Below are 18,003 nucleotides of genomic sequence, written 5' to 3'. Positions count from 1 at the left end.
ACTAGATCCCACATGCATGCTGCAACTAAGAGTTCACATGCCACAACTAAGGAGCCAGCGAGCTGCAACTAAGGAGCCAGCGAGCCTCAACTAAGGAGCCCACCTGCTGCAACTAAGGAGCCCGCCAACCACAACAAAGGAGAATGCCTGCCACAACTAAGACCTGGCACAACCAAATAAATAAATATTTTTTAAAAAGTAAAACTTTAAAAACATATACACACAGGCTCTTGCTTCTGTTCTACGCAAGCTGGTGATCTGTGTTGTCAGAGAAATGCAGTACAGCATTCCTCATCCTAAACTTACCCGTGTGTATGTCTGCTGAGCCTCTTATACATCTGAACCCCCAACGACATAATGTCCCTAAATGGGATCTAAGTTCCCAGCTGGCATAGAGTGAGAGAAAAGTCTACATGGAAATGATGCTCTTGTAACACAGTCTGTGACCTTGCCATGCTGGGTGTCCTCCAGCCATCCTGGCTGCTTGCATAGCCTGTTGGAGAGGCCTGCTGTGTGCATCATGGCAGGCTTATTGCAAACTCAGTACTTTGGAAAGAACTTTTGAGGTGTGCTGAGCTCAAAAGGAAATTTGTTTTCAATTATATTCTCTCTCAACCAAAGGCTGGACAAAACAGCAGAGAAAAGATGAAGCCCTAAACCATACGATTCTCGTAAGTTATAAACATGACACAAATGTTTACAAAGGTAGAGAGATCCTGCTCTTTTCTTTGAGAGAAGAAAAAAAGCAGATGACAATTTTGCAAAGTATGAATACATTAATTGTCTATGGTTGGAAACTATGCTATCGGAAATAACATGATGGATTTTCTAGTTTGTGATAAGATACTAAAGGAATCCAGGCTTCACCCTTTTGACCTCCAGGACCATCTTTTGAGGAAAGAACTGGAATTCTTTCAGGTGAATCACGTAACCCTTGCAGTTTTATGTTGCTCTCATTTTTATTTTTTCTCTCCGTGTACTTTCTTGAACCTTCATGTTTAAAAACAAATAAACAAAAGTTGTGGTAGGCTTTGCCCTGATATCTTGTGAGAAAGAGGAAGGATGTCTCTAATGCTTTACTGATTAGTTCTGTTAATGAATGGCCTCTGTGTCCATCGAATTTCTGCTCAGGAAGGTATAATAGAAAAGAGACAGGATTGAGATGTTTATGCCTGATCCAATTCAAGAGGTTATTTTGAATATTAGCAGGTAAGTTCAAAAAGTAATATCACACCGGGAACATTTTAGACTTGAGTGATCAGGGAATTTTGCTCTCTCCCTTATTCCTATTCTGCAGGTGGACCTGAGCTAGACAGAGCTCACACCTCACCCATCTCCTCCTCACATCAATGACAGGGTTATGGCCAGTATGTATTGATATTTCCCCTGTGTTACAATTCTTAGCCCATCCCCAGGCAGCCATCTCCATGTGGGAACTCAACAACACAGTCCCCAGTCACAGACTAAGGTGAAGAGAGCAGGGATGGGGAAGGAACCACACACTGGTTTGCTGTGGAGGGGCTTCCGTGTAGAGGTGACACACAGCACTTGTACTCATAGCCCACTGGTCAGAACTAGCCACGTGGCCCAGACTCCCTGCAGCAGGACTGGGGGGTGTGATGGAGCAGATGGATATTCACCTAGCAGTAAATATCTCCACCACACAGGACTTCAAGAGAACCAAATCCAAGTCTTTGATCACCCTGACCACATGCAACTGTAGCTGGGCATCCAGGTCTCTGGGCAGGTTAACCAGGCGGACACACCCTAACCCTTCCCATCTCTCTGATGTGATCATCATTTATGAGCTCAACAACAAGACTGATGTTAGAATTCAGGGGAATGTTTTACTTATTAAGATCACAAAAGATGAAGTAGAGTGCAATGGGCTGAGATTAAGGGAGGAACCCTGTCTGGTGCCTGGGAAACATGAATCAACAGGATGCCCAGAAGAAAAGAAATAATCAATGTGGAAATTTTAAGAAAACATCCAGAGCACAGTTATGAACTGGCAGCTTCCAAGACACATCCATCCCACAGATGTGTTTTGTCTCACACAAAGTTTGAAAAAAATGTCTAAATTAACTGCCAACACTTAAAAAATGGAAAATTCAACATAATAATCTAGATTTTCTGCTACTGTTGAAAAGATTGGAAGATTGGGCAACACTGAGTCAGCAACAGTTTTTCTGCCACGCCTGGCAACAATTAGCTGGAGAGAGGGGCACCTGCTCTTTGCAGAGGCTCAGCCATTTACCCCAATCCCTATGGAGCCTTCTTCACTCGTTTATAGCACCCGATGACCCCAGTAGTTGTTTGGGTTTGAAACTTCTGGTCTAAATGAGTTCATCCAAGTTCTTGCCAGCTCTGTAAGCAATCAAGCTGTGAAGCACATAGAGCTTGTTTCCAATAAGAATCTCAAGCAGGCATCTCCAAGCACCATTGCAGGCCAGCACAACCCTTCTGGAAAGCAATGTGGCCAGGTATCGAGGACGTTCCAAATCTCTACACTCCTTGATCCTGTAATTTCACCCTTGAGAATTTATCTTAAAGAAATATTCCCGACACTGCTTCACATAAACGATCTTCATGACTTCATTTATAATGGAAACAAGTAGAAAGTTTATGTTGAAATCTTTAGGTAAACTATACTATACAACTAGTGAGCTCTAATGCATATATACAAAAAATACCAATTAAGGATCATTCTACTAAACTACAGGCCTCTACTCTGCAAAAATGTTAATTTATACAAATCAAAAGACAACAGAGGGACTTCCCTGGTGGTCCAGTGATTAAGACTCCGTGCTCCCAATGCAGGGGGCCTGGGTTCGATCCCTGGTCAGGGAACTAGATCCTGCATGCCGCAAGTAGGACCCGGTGCAGCCAAATAAATTTTAAAAATAAATAAATAAATATTAAAAAAGAATATTTATTAGATGATTGCATCAATATTAAATACCCTGAAGTGGATCATGACATCGTGATTATGTGATTACATTAGAGAGTGTCCTTGTTTTAGGAGATATTTGCTGAAATATTTAGTAATAAAGGATGATATAGTGTTTGACCCAATCTCAACTGATTCAGAAAAAGAAAACAATATTGTGTATGGAATAGAGAGAGAGATACTGCAAATGTGGCAAAATGTTAACAACTGGTGAATCTTGGCAAAGGATAAATGTGTGTTTGTTGTGCTCTTCTTGTAATTTCTGTGGTTTAAAACTTTTTCAAATTAGAAGTTAAAGAAAAGATGCTCATCTGGAAAATGCTATGACATAATGTTAAATTAAAAATTCAAACCAGATAATCATGTATCCAGTGTGATCTTAAGTAAGTTACAAAAATCCTTCTATACATAAAATAAGACTGGAAGAAAAACAGTGAAACACTAACAATATTTAAATTTGGTGGGTGGACTGGACTGGACTGGGGATACTTTTACACTTTTTTCTATATTTTCTCCACATTTTTAATAACCATCTGTCACTTTTATAATGAAAAACAAGTTTTTAAAAGAAGTGCCAAGCACCATAGGAAAAAACAAATTCATTTTTTCCCACCTCGCCAACTTTGAGCCTGAAGCCAGAATCCAGAGCAACAACAGAGGAAATGGGTTCAAGCTCTCAGCTATTAAGGTGTGAAAGAGTGTGTTTCAGGGGTTGCCAAGTGACCTTTAATGAACACCCGTCTGAGACAGAAAAATCATAGTCTTCCAGGCTGAGGACTCGCTGTATAATTTAGTACCATGGTAGGGCCACTGGGTATACCCCCAGATTTAAGATTTATGGCCAAGTGGAGGAGTATTTTTGAATTTCGCTGATTCTTTTTGGACTTAGACCCCGGGTTCATGTGCTGCAAAGTAGCTAAACTTGACTTTGGATCATAGGCCGAGTGGGTCAGGCCTGACCAACTGGTAAGCCTGCAAGCCTTTTTCATCAGGGCAAGGCGGGCACACTCTCCATTCCCAGGAAGGATCTTGGCCAAGACTCCCCAGCAATTCTTCCCCAACTCCTTCCAATGAGCTCCTTCTAACTGCACTGACTGTCTGTTTCTGTTCTCCGGCTCCTGTTCTCAGAACCCATGTTCTCCCCCAAACTCTTCTACAGGATGTCAACCCACTCTTGTCTCTCTGAAACAATTCCATACCCTTAACAGCCCTCTTGCTTCCTCTGGCCTTGGCTCCAAGCATCCAATAAAAGCCTCCCTTCCCTCCATTCCACTGGCTCCAGGTCTCTCCAAGCTCCCTGCCTCTTGCCCACATCCATTACTCTGTCCTGCTGGAATCATACCTAGCTTGGAAATCCCAGCCAGCTCCTCGCACCCACTTAGGCTGATATTTCTGGCCACCTCAAGGCAGCCCAAGAGCTTCCATCCAGACCCTAAGACCTCTGCCGTGGCAAAGCCTAGGTCCCAGCTGGCCCAGACCAGAGCAGCAGCTGTCAACACTGCCAAGAACCCTCTTGCTTGGGGGGCCTCCCTGGTGACTGCAATGATTCTTAGCAACCCTCTGATAGAACAGACCATTCTGACACTGCCTCTAAGCCCTCATCCTGCTGAGGTGCCAGGAACATCACCCTCAGGCATCGTAGAGGCCCCCCACTCCCCAGGGTTATGCAAAGGCACTGAGCTCCTTCCTACATGATGCCAAGGCACTGAGTTGGAAGCCTGGAGTCAGAACATCAGAGACCAAATCCTACCTCTGTCAAATGCCAGCTGTGAGACATTATGTAAACTACAGACCCTCTCTGTGCTTCAGTCTCTTCATTTATACAGTAGGAATAATAAATATCTACCTCATAAGGTTATTGAGAGAATTAAATGACTTTCAGTATGTAAAATGCAAAGAACAGTGCCTGGCACAGAACAAGTGCTATCTAAGAGTCAGTTTTTATTACTATTCATGAGTCGGTACCCATTATGGCCATTGTCGTGGGGCACACATTCCTTGAGACCCAAATGTTACATCACTTCCCTGACACATTTGGGATTTAGGAATACTTGGAGGGCAAGGAGCTCACAAGAGACCGTTGCTACTGCCCTAATAGGTAAAGAGAAATTATCAAACTGAAAGACGTGGAGAAAAAAAAATCAAAAAATGGAAAGAGTATCTAAAATCTATAAAACAATATCAAGTGGTCTGACATACATGTAACTCGAGTCTTCGAAGGTGAGGAGAGAGTGATGGACCAAAGAAATATTTGAAGAGATAAAGGCTGAGAATTTTCCAAAACCGACAGAAGACATCAAACCATATACCAAAAGCTCACAGAACCCTCAGAAGGTAAAGACAAAGACACCTTTGCACCTCCTAAGTCAAACAGCCAGAAACCAAAGATAGAGAAAATCTTGCAGGCCATCAGGAACAAAAGGCAAATTACATCAAGGGGGAAGGGGAGACTTTCTGATTTTTAATCAGAAAAAGTGAAGCCAAGAGAACAATGAAATGGCAACCTTAAAGGGGCAAAAGGGAAAAGAAACTCTTAAGACTTTGTATCCAGTTTTGCTCCCAGACATCAGCCTCGATCAGGAGGGGGTAGTACCTTTACTGCACCTCAAGCCCAGGGATGTAAGAGCCCAGCTTTTGCTTTACAATCCAAAGCCCACTAGGAAGGTCACCAGGCCCAAGGACCACCCACTCCTTCAGCAGCTCTGAGCTCAGCAGAACTCCCAAGAGAGCAGCTTGCATCAACACAGTGGTTCCCAGCCTTGATAGTCACCTGGGGAATCACCTGCAGAGCTTTAACAAATTATGTACATCCAGGCCCCACACCTTGAGATTCTGATTTAATTGTTCTGGGGTTGGTCCTGGGCATTTTTTTAAATTTACCAAGATAATTGTAGTGAGCAGCCAAGTGGTTTGCAATCTATTATTTAAATAGGATTCTTTCTCCTTTTCAGACAGACGTGATTTTACATAACAACATTATTTCCTATGTCAAACATTAAGAGTTTCCTGATTATTTTAAAAAGCGGTAGCAGAACCGGCTTCAGCAAGATTGCTATTCTGCTGACTTGCTCTCAAATTTGGATGCACGATGGTATGACTGGAGAGATTTTAAATAGTCTAATGCCTGGATCCCCAGAGATTCTGATTTATTTGGAATGGGTTACAGCCCAGGAGTCTGGATTTTTATAAGCTCCACTGTTCTTGAGATTTTTAGAAGGTCCAGGTTCCCAGTACAGGTTAGGGAATTCTGGACCATCACAGGCTGCCATGGAGCACAAGCAAAGGCATAGGAGTCACGGGAACTCCCGGCTTCGGGTCTGCTGACTTGCCCCATCTGTGCTCAGCCACCACTTCTGCTCCTCACCAGGGCATCCCCAGGCCCTCTCTGACCCACTGGATCCCGACGGCCAGCCCAGCCCACTGCCAGCTCAATGCCAAGAGCTGCTTCTTACAGACCTCACATGCCTTCCCCTGGCCCCTAATGTCCACTCACAAACTGGAAACCTCATTACATCAAGGTTGAAGGGCTGTCAGAAAACAAATGTTTGCTGCTGTCTGGGGGTACTGGAGCAGCCAGCACAGGCCCATGGGGAGTGCTGATTCCTGAGCATTCCTACAAGGCTGTCAGAACCCTCAGCAACTGTCACCACTACAGGAAAAACTGCTCCTGACCACTGAGCCGGGCTGTCGCCCTCCCTACTCTCATGGCTGCATGTGGAAGTGCGTCTCCCAGCCCCAGTACCAGGATCACACCATTCAGCCATGGGGATGTTTCCTGGTCCAAGCTCGTTCTGCCCACCCCAAAGCACAGTGAGGCCAAACAATACTGAAACATCGTGTTTGGAGCAGAAAAAGGTTTATTGCAGGGCCAAGGAAGGAGAACGAGTGGCTCGTGCACAAAAGCCCCCTGAATTCCCTCAAAGGGTTCCAGCAAAGCATTTTTAAAGGCCAGGGGGAGGGGGGTTGCAGGGTATGTGATCAGCTCACCCACAATTCTCTGACTGGTTGATGGTGAGGTAACAGGGAGTTAACCTTAACAATCTTTGGGCACCAATAGGTCTGGGGGCTCATGATCAACTAGTTAATTTCTTCCATTTGGTGGGGGGTTTTAGCATCTGAAAAATTTAGGAAATATGCATCAGATACTATTATCTGGGTACTTCAGAGAGGAGCTACAGCAGAGGATATGGCGGGGCGGGGGGTGGGGCCCTGTCCTGGGAAGGCCCCATAGGGTCCTGCTGGGTTACAGGGAGGATTTAATTGCTGGACAGTTCAAAGGCCAAGTTCCACTGATTTCTGTTAACCCAATTTCTGTTCTCTGATGTTATTGCTTCTGAGGCTGATGATGCAGCCACAATTCTCTGAACCTGTGGATTTCCTTTAGTGCTACTTCTTCATCATTATTAAAAAGTTCAGTTTCTCAAAGAATGCTGTCAAAATCATACATTCACATCATCTGGGGTATCTGTCCAAAGCTCAAATTTCTAGACCAACCACAGCCCCACTGAATCATATCTGAGGCAGAAGCATATATCTGTAGCCTAAATAAGTGCCCTGGGTCATTGTAAAGACTGAGCTCCCCTGAGAGGAGGCAGCACCCTGTGGCCTGCTAGCCTGGCTTCCCGGGGCAAGTCCTGGTTTGGTGGCTCAATGGCTGAGGAGACTTGAGCAAACTCTCTGGGTTCTAGTCTCCTCCTCTGGAAGGTGGAACTGAAGTATGATCTACTTTCTGGGACCGCTGTGAGGAATAAATGGGTTAACATAGGTGACAACGCTTGGAAGAGTGCCAGTCTGGGATGGAAACAGACTTCACCATTAACTAACTAAGAAGATCCAATTCACCCACCCAGAGACTGGAGTCAATATACCACCTAGCTGATTGATTAAAGTATGTTTCCTTTTAAATTTAATTTCTTTATATATATAATATATAAATATTATAAATATATAATTATATAGCATATAATATATTAAGTAATATTAAATCACATGTATACATAATTGTATGTAAAAAAGTGAAATTACACAGTAGCTTTTTTCTTTTTTAGAAAAGTTAGGTTTACAGAAAACTTGAGCAGATAACACAGAGTTCCCACATACCTCACTCCTCTGCATGCACGGTTTTCCCTTATTAACATAACTTATTAACATCTTGCCTTAGTGTAGTACATTTGTTAAAATTCATTAACAAATATTGATACATGATTATTAACTAAAGTCCATAGTTTACATTAGAGTTTACTATGTGTGGTCAATTCTATGGATTCTGACAAATGTAAAATGACATGCATCTGCCATCAAAGTATCATACAGAATAGTTTCACTGCCCTAAAAACCCCTGACCCCCACCTGAATAGTTTCACTGCCCTAAAAACTCCTGACCCCCACCTACTCATCCCTTCCCCCTTCCCCTCAAATCCCTGACAAACATTGACCTTTTTACTGTCTCTGTAGTTCAGCTTTTCCCAGGATATCATATAGTTGGAATCATGAAATCTAGCTTTTTCAGACTGGTTTCTTTTACTCAGCAATATGCATTTACGTTTCCTCCTTAATGCTGAAGTTTTTCATGGCATAATAACTCATTTATTTTTATCACTGAATAATATTCCATTGTGTGAATGTATCAGTTTGTTTATTCACCTATGGAGGGACATCTTATTTGCTTCCAGTTTTTGGCAATTATTAGTAAACATTAATAAATAATAATATAATATTTTATTATAATACAACATTTATGAGCAAGTTTTTGTGTGGACATATTTTCAGTTCATTTGGGTGAGTATCAAGGAGTGGAACTGCTGAAACATATGGTAAGACTATGTTCAACTTTGTAAGAAACTGCCAAACTGTCTTCCGTTGTGGCTGTACTATTTTGCATTCCCACCAGCAGTGAATTAGAGTTTCTGTTGCTCTACATCCTCGCCAACATTTGGTGTTGTCAGTGTTCTGGATTTTTGCCATTCTAATAGGTGTGTAGTAGTATCTCACTGTTGCTTTAATTTGCAATTCCCAAATGACATATGATGTTGAGCACCTTTACGTATGCTATCTGTAAATCTTCTTTGGTGAGGTGCCTGTTCAGATACTTTTGCCTATTTTTTAACTAGGTCATTTATTCCTTATTGTTTTAAGAGTTATTTGTACATCCTTTATCAGGTACATGTTTGGATACAAGTCCTTTATCATGTATACATTTTGCAAATATTTTCTCCCAAATCTGTGGCTTGTCTTTTCATCCTCTTAACAGTGTCTTTCAGAGAGCAGAAATTTTAATTTACTTATCAATATTTTTTCATTCATGGATCATGCTTTAGGTGTTGTATCTAAGAACTAACCACCAAACCCAAGAGCACTTAGATTTTCTCCTATATTAATTTCTAAAGGTGATATCATTTTACATTTAGATTAATGATTCATTTTGAGTTAATTTTTGTGACTGGTGTAAGGTCTGTAACATCAATATGTATTGTATATCTAGGAGTAAATTCCCAGAAATGAATTTTCAGGGTCAGAGGATTATGTAATTTTGATTGTAATAGGTATTACCAGAATGCATGTTCAGAAAATGTGTTAATACTCTATTTTTGCATCATAAAAACATGAGTAGAAAATTTTACCCATATTCCCACTATAAACTGCTATTATCACTTTTTTTCTGTCTGATGGGTTTGAAAGGATATTTCAGTGTTACTTTTATTTTTATTTCCCTGACTACTAGTTGAATTTGAAAATATATTTTATATTTGGCAGCCATTTATGTTATCTCTTTTACTAATATATTTTTGCACATATTGGGGATTTTATTCTGGTTATTTTTTTATTGCCAATTTGTAAGAACTCTTTATATATTATAGATATTACCCTTTCACTATGTCTTCATTATACTTGTTTTTCTCTGATCTATCTTTTTAATTAAATTTGTTCATGGGTCACTTCATCCTTGACTTTGTTTCCACCCGAAAGCATCCATCATTGGCCAAAATGTGTAGGGAATGACTGAACGGCTCTCTTAGAAAGCTGTAGACATAAGGAAATCACAGAGAAACTAAGGTCATTCTACCTGGAGGAGAAAATAGTAGGCAGGTGGTTCGCAGGTAGAAGGAAATAAAAAGTTATTTCAAGTATTTGAATGACTGCCATGTGGAAAAAGGATCGCAGTAATTCTGAATGCTCACAAGTGACAGAACTACACTGAAGGAGAATTACACGTAGGCAGTGTTGGGCTTGATATAAGAAAGAAATGTCAGGGCTGCCCCAGAACTAAATGGTAACTTATGGTTTAGAGAATTCCATGAAACATCTGAAGATGGCCAACATAAATATGGAGAGCTCCCAGGAGATGATATCATGGACTAGTTTCTATCATTCATGAGAACTAAAACCAGTTAAAGCATTTCAAAGGAAATGGGGTTCAATACAGATAATTTAGTCATCACAAAACTGTTGGAAGGGCTGGACAAGTTGAAGGCAGGATGCAGGCATTAGTTTTCAGCTTCACTTCTACAGTTCTAGTCTCACAAGATGGACAAATGCTGCAATCACACAGGGGTGGGTAACACAGAGAACCTCTCAGCTAACTTCCTAGCTAGTCTGTAGCTCTGAATCAGGTGAATATCAGGAAAACTCAGAGACCACTGCAAAATCCAACTGCATATATGCAAAGCCCACATAACCATCTGCTGCCACTCTAGAAGAAGAGAAAGCAGCTTTTCACCTCTACTCCACTTTAGTATAAGTGCCTCTCGTTGACAGAGTGTAAATGGTAAATGATATCCACAGGATACCCACAGGGCTGGAAACAAGAGAGCCTGGGAAATATAGTTCATAGACTTCTAGCCCCTGAAGTGCAGAGGAGCATTAGAAGGATATGACAGGGAATAACGTTGTCAAACATGTACAGCAGGGCTCAAGCATCAGTCTGGGGGACAGATGGAGGGTTGTACTTTATGCTATATAGCCTGCTTAAGACTTTTAGAAGCAGGATTCCATAGCACTCTGCATATCTTTCCTTCTGAAATTGCTTTTAAAGGTCGTCTGTCTTTGGAAAGCATGAGCAATGCTGCCTACCTATATATAGATATGATGGAAACACACCCACTATATCACTCTTATAGATTCTGTGCAAACTGTACTTTAAAAGATGTCATTCACTTAAGGTGACCATCTTTGTGACTGCTAAAAACACAAGCCTGTTATTCAGTTCAATTAACGTGTATTGAGGAACACTTTCTATGAGCTGTCAGAGCAATTTTAAAGCCCAAGAGGCCCAGCTAGCCACTGGTGTTGTAGACACAACCATGCACTGCATTGCTTCCCCTACAGCCACAGAATCACTGCAGTGCCTTCTGGATGGCAGGGAAATGAAGACCAGTGGCCTCCTTTCTTGGGTTAATTGCATCATGATAGGCAGGTGGGTCTCCCACCTCCACTCCATTTATGCTCTAAATTTCAGGACCAATTCTATAAAGTCACATAATGAAGATTAAGGAATAGATTTGATTGAGGAAATGAAAAACTCACAAGGGCAAGGTCAGCAATACAGATATTCATAGTATACTTCATCTTTCATTATCCTAATTGAAAGGCATGCCAGGGCCAGGGAGGCAGCCAGGGAGGGGCACCTCTAAGACTTCATTCAAAAGAGATCTGCCATGAGGAGCACAGTGAACAGACAGCCTCCTCTTTTAGGGCCTCTGGAGACAACAGGAAGGCCAGCTCTCCTCCAGAAGCTCCCCAATGGCTGAGCACCATACAAGTTACAGGGGCCTACTCTCACCACCATTATTCAACATACTTTTAGATGTTTTAGCCACAGCAATCAGAGAAGAAAAAGAAATAAAAGGAATCTAAATCGGAAAAGAAGAAGTAAAACTGTCACCGTTTGCAGATGACATGATACTATACATAGAGAATCCTAAAGATGCCACCAGAAAACTACTAGAGCTAATCAATGAATTTGGTAAAGTTGCAGGATACAAAATTAATGCACAGAAATCTCTTGCATTCCTATACACTAATGATGAAAAATCTGAAAGAGACATTAAGGAAATACTCCCATTTACCACTGCAACAAAAAGAATAAAATACCTAGGAATGAACCTACCTAAGGAGACAAAAAACCTGTATGCAGAAAACTATAAGACACTGAGAAAAGAAATTAAAGATGATACAAACAGATGGAGAGATATACCATGTTCTTGGATTGGAAGAATCAACACTGTGAAAATGACTATACGACGCAAAGCAAAATACAGATGCAGTGCAATCTCTATCAAACTACCAATGGCATTTTTCACAGAACTAGAACAAAAATTTTCACAATTTGTATGGAAACACAAAAGACTCTGAATAGCCAAAGCAATCTTGAGATAGAAAAACAGAGCTGGAGGAATCAGGCTCCCTGACTCCAAACTATACTACAAAGCTACAGTAATCAAGACAGTATGGTACTGGCACAAAAACAGAAACATAGATCAGTGGAACAGGATAGAAAGCCCGGAGTTTAACCCACACACATATGGTCACCTTATCTTTGATAAAGGAGGCAAGAATATACAATGGAGAAAAGACAATCTCTTCAATAAGTGGTGCTGGGAAAACTGGACAGCTACATGTAAAAGAATGAAATTAGAACACTCCCTAACACCATACACAAAAATAAACTCAAAATGGATTAAAGACTTAAATGTAAGGCCAGACACTATAAAACTCTCAGAGGAAAACATAGGCAGAACACTCCGTGTAATAAATCACAGCAAGATCCTTTTTGACCCACCTCCTAGAGAAATGGAAATACAAACAAAAATAAACAAAATGGGACCTAATGAAACTTAAAAGCTTTTGAACAGCAAAGGAAACCATAAACAAGATGAAAAGACAACCCTCAGAATGGGAGAACATATTTGTAAACAAAGCAACTGACAAAGGATTAATCTCCAAAATATACAGGCAGCTCATGCAGCTCAATATCTAAAAAACAAACAACCCAATCCAAAAATGGGCAGAAGACCTAAATAGACATTTCTCCAAAGATATACAGATTGCCAACAAACACATGAAAGGATGCCCAACATCTCTAATCATTAGAGAAATGCGAATCAAAACTACAATGAGGTATCACCTCACACCAGTTAGAACAGGCATCATCAGAAAATGTACAAACAACAAATTCTGGAGAGGGTGTGAAGAAAAGGGAACCCTCTTGCACTGTTGGTGGGAATGTAAATTGATACAGCCACTATGGAGAACAGTAAGGAGGTTCCTTAAAAAACTAAAACTAGAACTACCATATGACCCAACAATCCCACTACTAGGCATATACCCGGAGAAAACCATAATTCAAAAATAGTCATGTACCACAATGTTCAGTGCAGCTCTATTTACAACAGCCAGGACATGGAAGCAACTGAAGTGTCCATCGACAGATGAACTGATAAAGAAGATGTGGCACATATATACAATGGAATATTACTCAGCTATAAAAAGAAACAAAATTGAGCTATTTGTAATGAGGTGGATAGACCTAGAGTCTGTCATACAGAGTGAAGTAAGTCAGAAAGAGAAAAACAAATACCGTATGCTAACACATATATATGGAATCTAAAAAAAAAAGGTTCTGAAGAACCTAGGGGCAGGACAGGAATAAAGATGCAGGCACAGAGAATGCACTTAAGGACACAGGGACGGGGGAAGGGTATGTTGTGACATACTGAGAGAGAGAGAGTGGCACTGACATATATACACTACCAAAAGTAAAATAGATAGCTAGTGGGAAGCAGCCGCATAGCACAGGGAGATCAGCTCAGTGCTTTGTGACCACCTAGAGGGGTGGGATAGGGAGAGTGGCAAGGAGACGCAAGAGGGAGGGGATATGGTGATATAAGTATACGTAGAGCTGATTCACTTTGTTATACAGCAGAAACTAACACAACAATGTCAAGCAATTTATACTCCTATAAAGATGTAAAAAAAAAAAAAAAAGTTACAGGGGCCTGGCCATTTTTGCCCAGTGGGGTATTCCTCTGTGGGCAGTCTTAGTGCTGGCCTTCCCTGTTGGGCTGACCAAAACTATCCCAGAGCTGCATCAGGGAATGCCAGGAGCAGTCTCCTTGTGCACATGTGAGGGATTCCCTGGAGTACCTTCCTATGTATGAAATTGCTGGATCGAAAGGAATTTCTTCATGTGGCTTTCAAAGAAGTGACCATTACAGGTCACCTCGTTCATGCATTTGAGCAATGCAATTTCAAACCCGTAGTATATTAAGGGCTTAATTTGGACCAAACTGTAAAGGAATTTACAGTATTTCTAAAGCAAGATGCCCCTTCAGGATCAGCCTACCACCACCACTCAGAAATTATAAATACGCAGGCTTCCCTGGTGGTGCAGTGGTTAAGAATCCACCTGCCAATGCAGGGGACATGGGTTCGAGCCCTGGCCCGGGAAGATCACACATGCCGCAGAGCAACTAAGCCCGTGCACCACAACTACTGAGCCTGTGCTCTACAGCCCTCGAGCCACAACTACTCAGTCTGTGTGCCACAACTACAGAAGCCCGTGCACCTAGAGCCCGCGCTCTGCAACAAGAGAAGCCACCACAGTGAGAAGCCTGCACACCGCAATGAAGAGCAGCCCCCGCTCGATGCAGCTAGAGAAAACCCAAGCAGCAACGAAGACCCAACACAGCCAAAAATAAATAAATAAATTTATATTTATAAAAGAAATTATGAATATGATAAACTAAAGATTATTCCTCAAGCATATAAACCAAAGACAAATGAACATGTGTTGCGTTTGTAAGACAGCAACAGACTCCCGTTGAAAGAGGATGGCTCTCAGAGCAGCTGGAATCACCAATGAGACTGAAACAGCATCTTCTCTGAAGAAGATTATAGAACTACAAAGCTAATCCCATTTCATCTCGTGAGGACCTCCCGGGGCTTCCTTTCTGCATACCTGTATTAAGGGCTGTATCCACGAGCAAGTACAGTACACCTGCCTGAGGTTCTTCCTCCCAAATCTGCCTGCCTTTCTCCTCTCTTGACACAGGTGTCCGATCCACACTGTGGTCTGAAGTCTTCCCGCGCTGGTTCCTCCCTGCTTATCTTTCATGGGCATTATCCCCAACAAATTTCTAGCACTTGTAACTGGGTTTTACACTTTCTGGATGACCTAAAGGAATACAGCCGTGACAGTGGCTGGACACAACGTGGGCTTTGTTCCAGAGGAGGGAGCCTTTCCCTCTTTTTGGCCCCCCATTTTCACATTGCTGGGGTTGGGGTGGGGGAGGGAGGATAAAGAATTCTTATTGCCAAGCAGACCGGATTTGGGATGCCAGCTGTTTACAGCAGTTGTCTGAGAAAGCCAGCTGCTCTGATTCTGTGGAAAATTTGGCTCTTAAGATGATGGAAGATTCTGGTCCTATAGGAAGCTGATTTTATTTTTTAAAATTTTTTTTCTTTATTTTTTTTTATTGGGGTATAGTTGCTTTACAATGTTGTGTTAGTTTCTGCTGTACAGCAAAGTGAATCAGCTGTATGTATACATATATCCCCTGTTTTTTTTGATTTCCTTCCCATTTAGGTCATCACAGAGCATTGACTAGAGTTCTCTGTGCTACACAGTAGGTTCTCATTAGTTATCTAATTTTATACATGGTATCGATAGCGTATATATGTCATTCCCAATCTCCCAATTCATCCCATCCCCCAACTTAGGAACCTGATTTTAGGTGTAGCTTCTTCCACTGGGAGAAAGGCAGTCCTGCTCCCAGATGGCTCGTTGCCCAGGTGACCGAGGGAAACTCCCAGGGATGTTTGGGATAGTTCTGCTCGTTGTTCAATACACAGACAACACTGCTCTTTTTTTTTTTTTTTTTTTTTTGTGGTACGTGGGCCTCTCATTGTTGTGGCCTCTCCCGTTGCGGAGCACAGGCTCTGGACGCGCGGGCTCAGCGCCCATGACTCACGGGCCCAGCCGCTCTGCGGCATGTGGGATCTTCCCGGACCGGGACACGAACCTGTGTCCCCTGCATCGGCAGGCGGACTCCCAACCACTGCGCCACCAGGTAAGCCCAACACTGCTCTTTTTATTCACACACCATGGCAAGCCTTCAAAGCAGGAGTTACTTAGGCAATCCTGGATTCTACAGCTCTCCATTCCTAACTTAGAGCAGGGCTATACATGCATTCCCTGATCTTAAAACTTTCAACTAAAAAAAAAAAGTCCAGCTGGAGAGATGCACACTGTCACATGTGTACCACTCTGTGCTCCAACACCAAAAACTAGTTGGGCTTGTTGTTAGGTTTTGCAAGGATTTATTTTCTCTCATTTTCCCTCCAACATGCCACCCCCAATCCTTACCACCCCTAGCACCATAAAACCATCCTTCTTCCCTCCCCTTCACTTCATTTGTTCTCTCTGCTGCAGGAAGAAAGAATTAGCACAATCCATTTTTTTTGAACAATTGATTTATTGCAAGGAGCAGAGTGCAGTTCACATGTTCCTGTACCAATACCTCCTTGAAAAAGAGGGTGGAGAAATGAAGACACAAACAAGGCAAATTGTACTAAACAAAGTGATAACAGGTTTTCTAGCAAGAGAATCCAGGACTTGGGTGCCTAATTTGGGTATCTCTGCCCCTCCCCCAATGTCTAAGCACAGCCGCAAATAGACACCAACAGAGAAGCATGGCAGCATGTAGGAGAGTGGGAATCACAAGAGTGGACTAAGGTCTTATTTGGCTCATAATACGCAGAAGGCAGCCTGAAAGCTTTCTGGTCCAACACTTCCACTTACAGATGAGGAAACAGGTGCAATACCTTAACCGACTCAGAGTTTTACAACTAGTTGTGGTCCCTCTGAAGTAGGACCCCGGTCTCCAGACCCCTAATCTAGTGCTCTTTCCTCAGTGCCTGAAGTGTTTCTTGGTCATTTGACATTTTTCTGCCTCTACAGGCCCAGCTGCTTCTGTATAACCCTTACCAAGGATAAACCTAAATGGGGTGGCCCTTATTTCCTCTTTACTTGCAGCAAGGATATGGCATAGTCAGCAGGCATCGTATGAACTGGCAACAGCACTGTAACCTTCCGCCCAGGGGCCGGCTCCTTATACTCTTCTACCACCTAACTTGCCCTCTTGCGTCCAACAGCCCCACCATCAGCCACATTTATTGCATTCTCCACAGAACAGAGAAGCACAATTTATAAAGTCGATGAAGGGCATTGAAATCTTTGGTTTCAATAAGCAAGAATGGACACTGGCAGGCAACTAGTCCTCTCCTGTACTGAGTCAGTTCCCTACAGTTATTATGTGTGGTCATTTGCATCACTGGCCCCAATATTTTATCTCTTCCTGAATTCACACCCTTTTCCATATGTGGCCACTTTGCTTTGTCAGCTTAACTAAGTTGGAACTCCATTTCCCAAAATTTTCTTCTGTCTGGTCCTGGATGAAGTTGGCCACTAGAAAAATTTATGTGAGTTTTGGAAAAGGGAAGTAAAGCAGCAGCCACTGTCTATGTTCTGGAGGTGTGTGTCAGGCCTGGCGCCGCTGCAGCCCCTGTACATTGTCACCGCCGTGCATGCTCCCCTTGTTGGCACGGAGGACAGCCAGCCCACAGGTCCTCCAGTTCCTGCTGGAAATCCTCCTTCACCTTCTGCAGCTCCTGTGCCAGCAATGTGTGCGGCCGGCCACACACACACCAGCAAGGGCACCAGCCTCCCTACAAGTCACTGTGTCTTCACGCTTGGAGACAGAGGCTGATGTGGGTTCCAGGTGGTCCTTGCTCTGACCTGCAGTCTGTCTGACTTTCCCTTCCAGCTGCTGGCCCTGACTACCTCAGGCTCAATGGAGGCAACAGCTTTACATTGACTTCTTAACCAGCTCCCACAACTGCATAAGCCTCAGTCCCTACACCAAATCCCCTATTCTATGTCACTCACAGTACTTCTGCTTCTCTAATCAAACTCTCAGTGATACTCCACTGACTTTACACCTACCCCTCCCTCCACCGGCAGAGTAAATTTCCTCACCTGTTGACTTTGGGTTTGG

General features: G+C 42.5%; 1 protein-coding gene and 1 pseudogene across 2 annotated transcripts in view; one reads left to right on the top strand and one right to left on the bottom strand.

The window, feature by feature from the left end:
• Nucleotides 1–18,003, bottom strand: part of GADL1 (glutamate decarboxylase like 1) — a 502,071-nt gene that overhangs the window by 289,597 nt on the left and 194,471 nt on the right. The window lies entirely within an intron of this gene.
• Nucleotides 14,103–14,953, top strand: LOC115838825 (UPF0538 protein C2orf76-like; annotated as a pseudogene).

Source organism: Globicephala melas, chromosome 11, assembly GCF_963455315.2.
Source record: "Globicephala melas chromosome 11, mGloMel1.2, whole genome shotgun sequence".
Taxonomy (NCBI): domain Eukaryota; kingdom Metazoa; phylum Chordata; class Mammalia; order Artiodactyla; family Delphinidae; genus Globicephala; species Globicephala melas.
The sequence above is the reverse complement of the archived record's forward strand: the minus strand, read 5'-3'. Positions and strand labels throughout refer to the sequence as shown.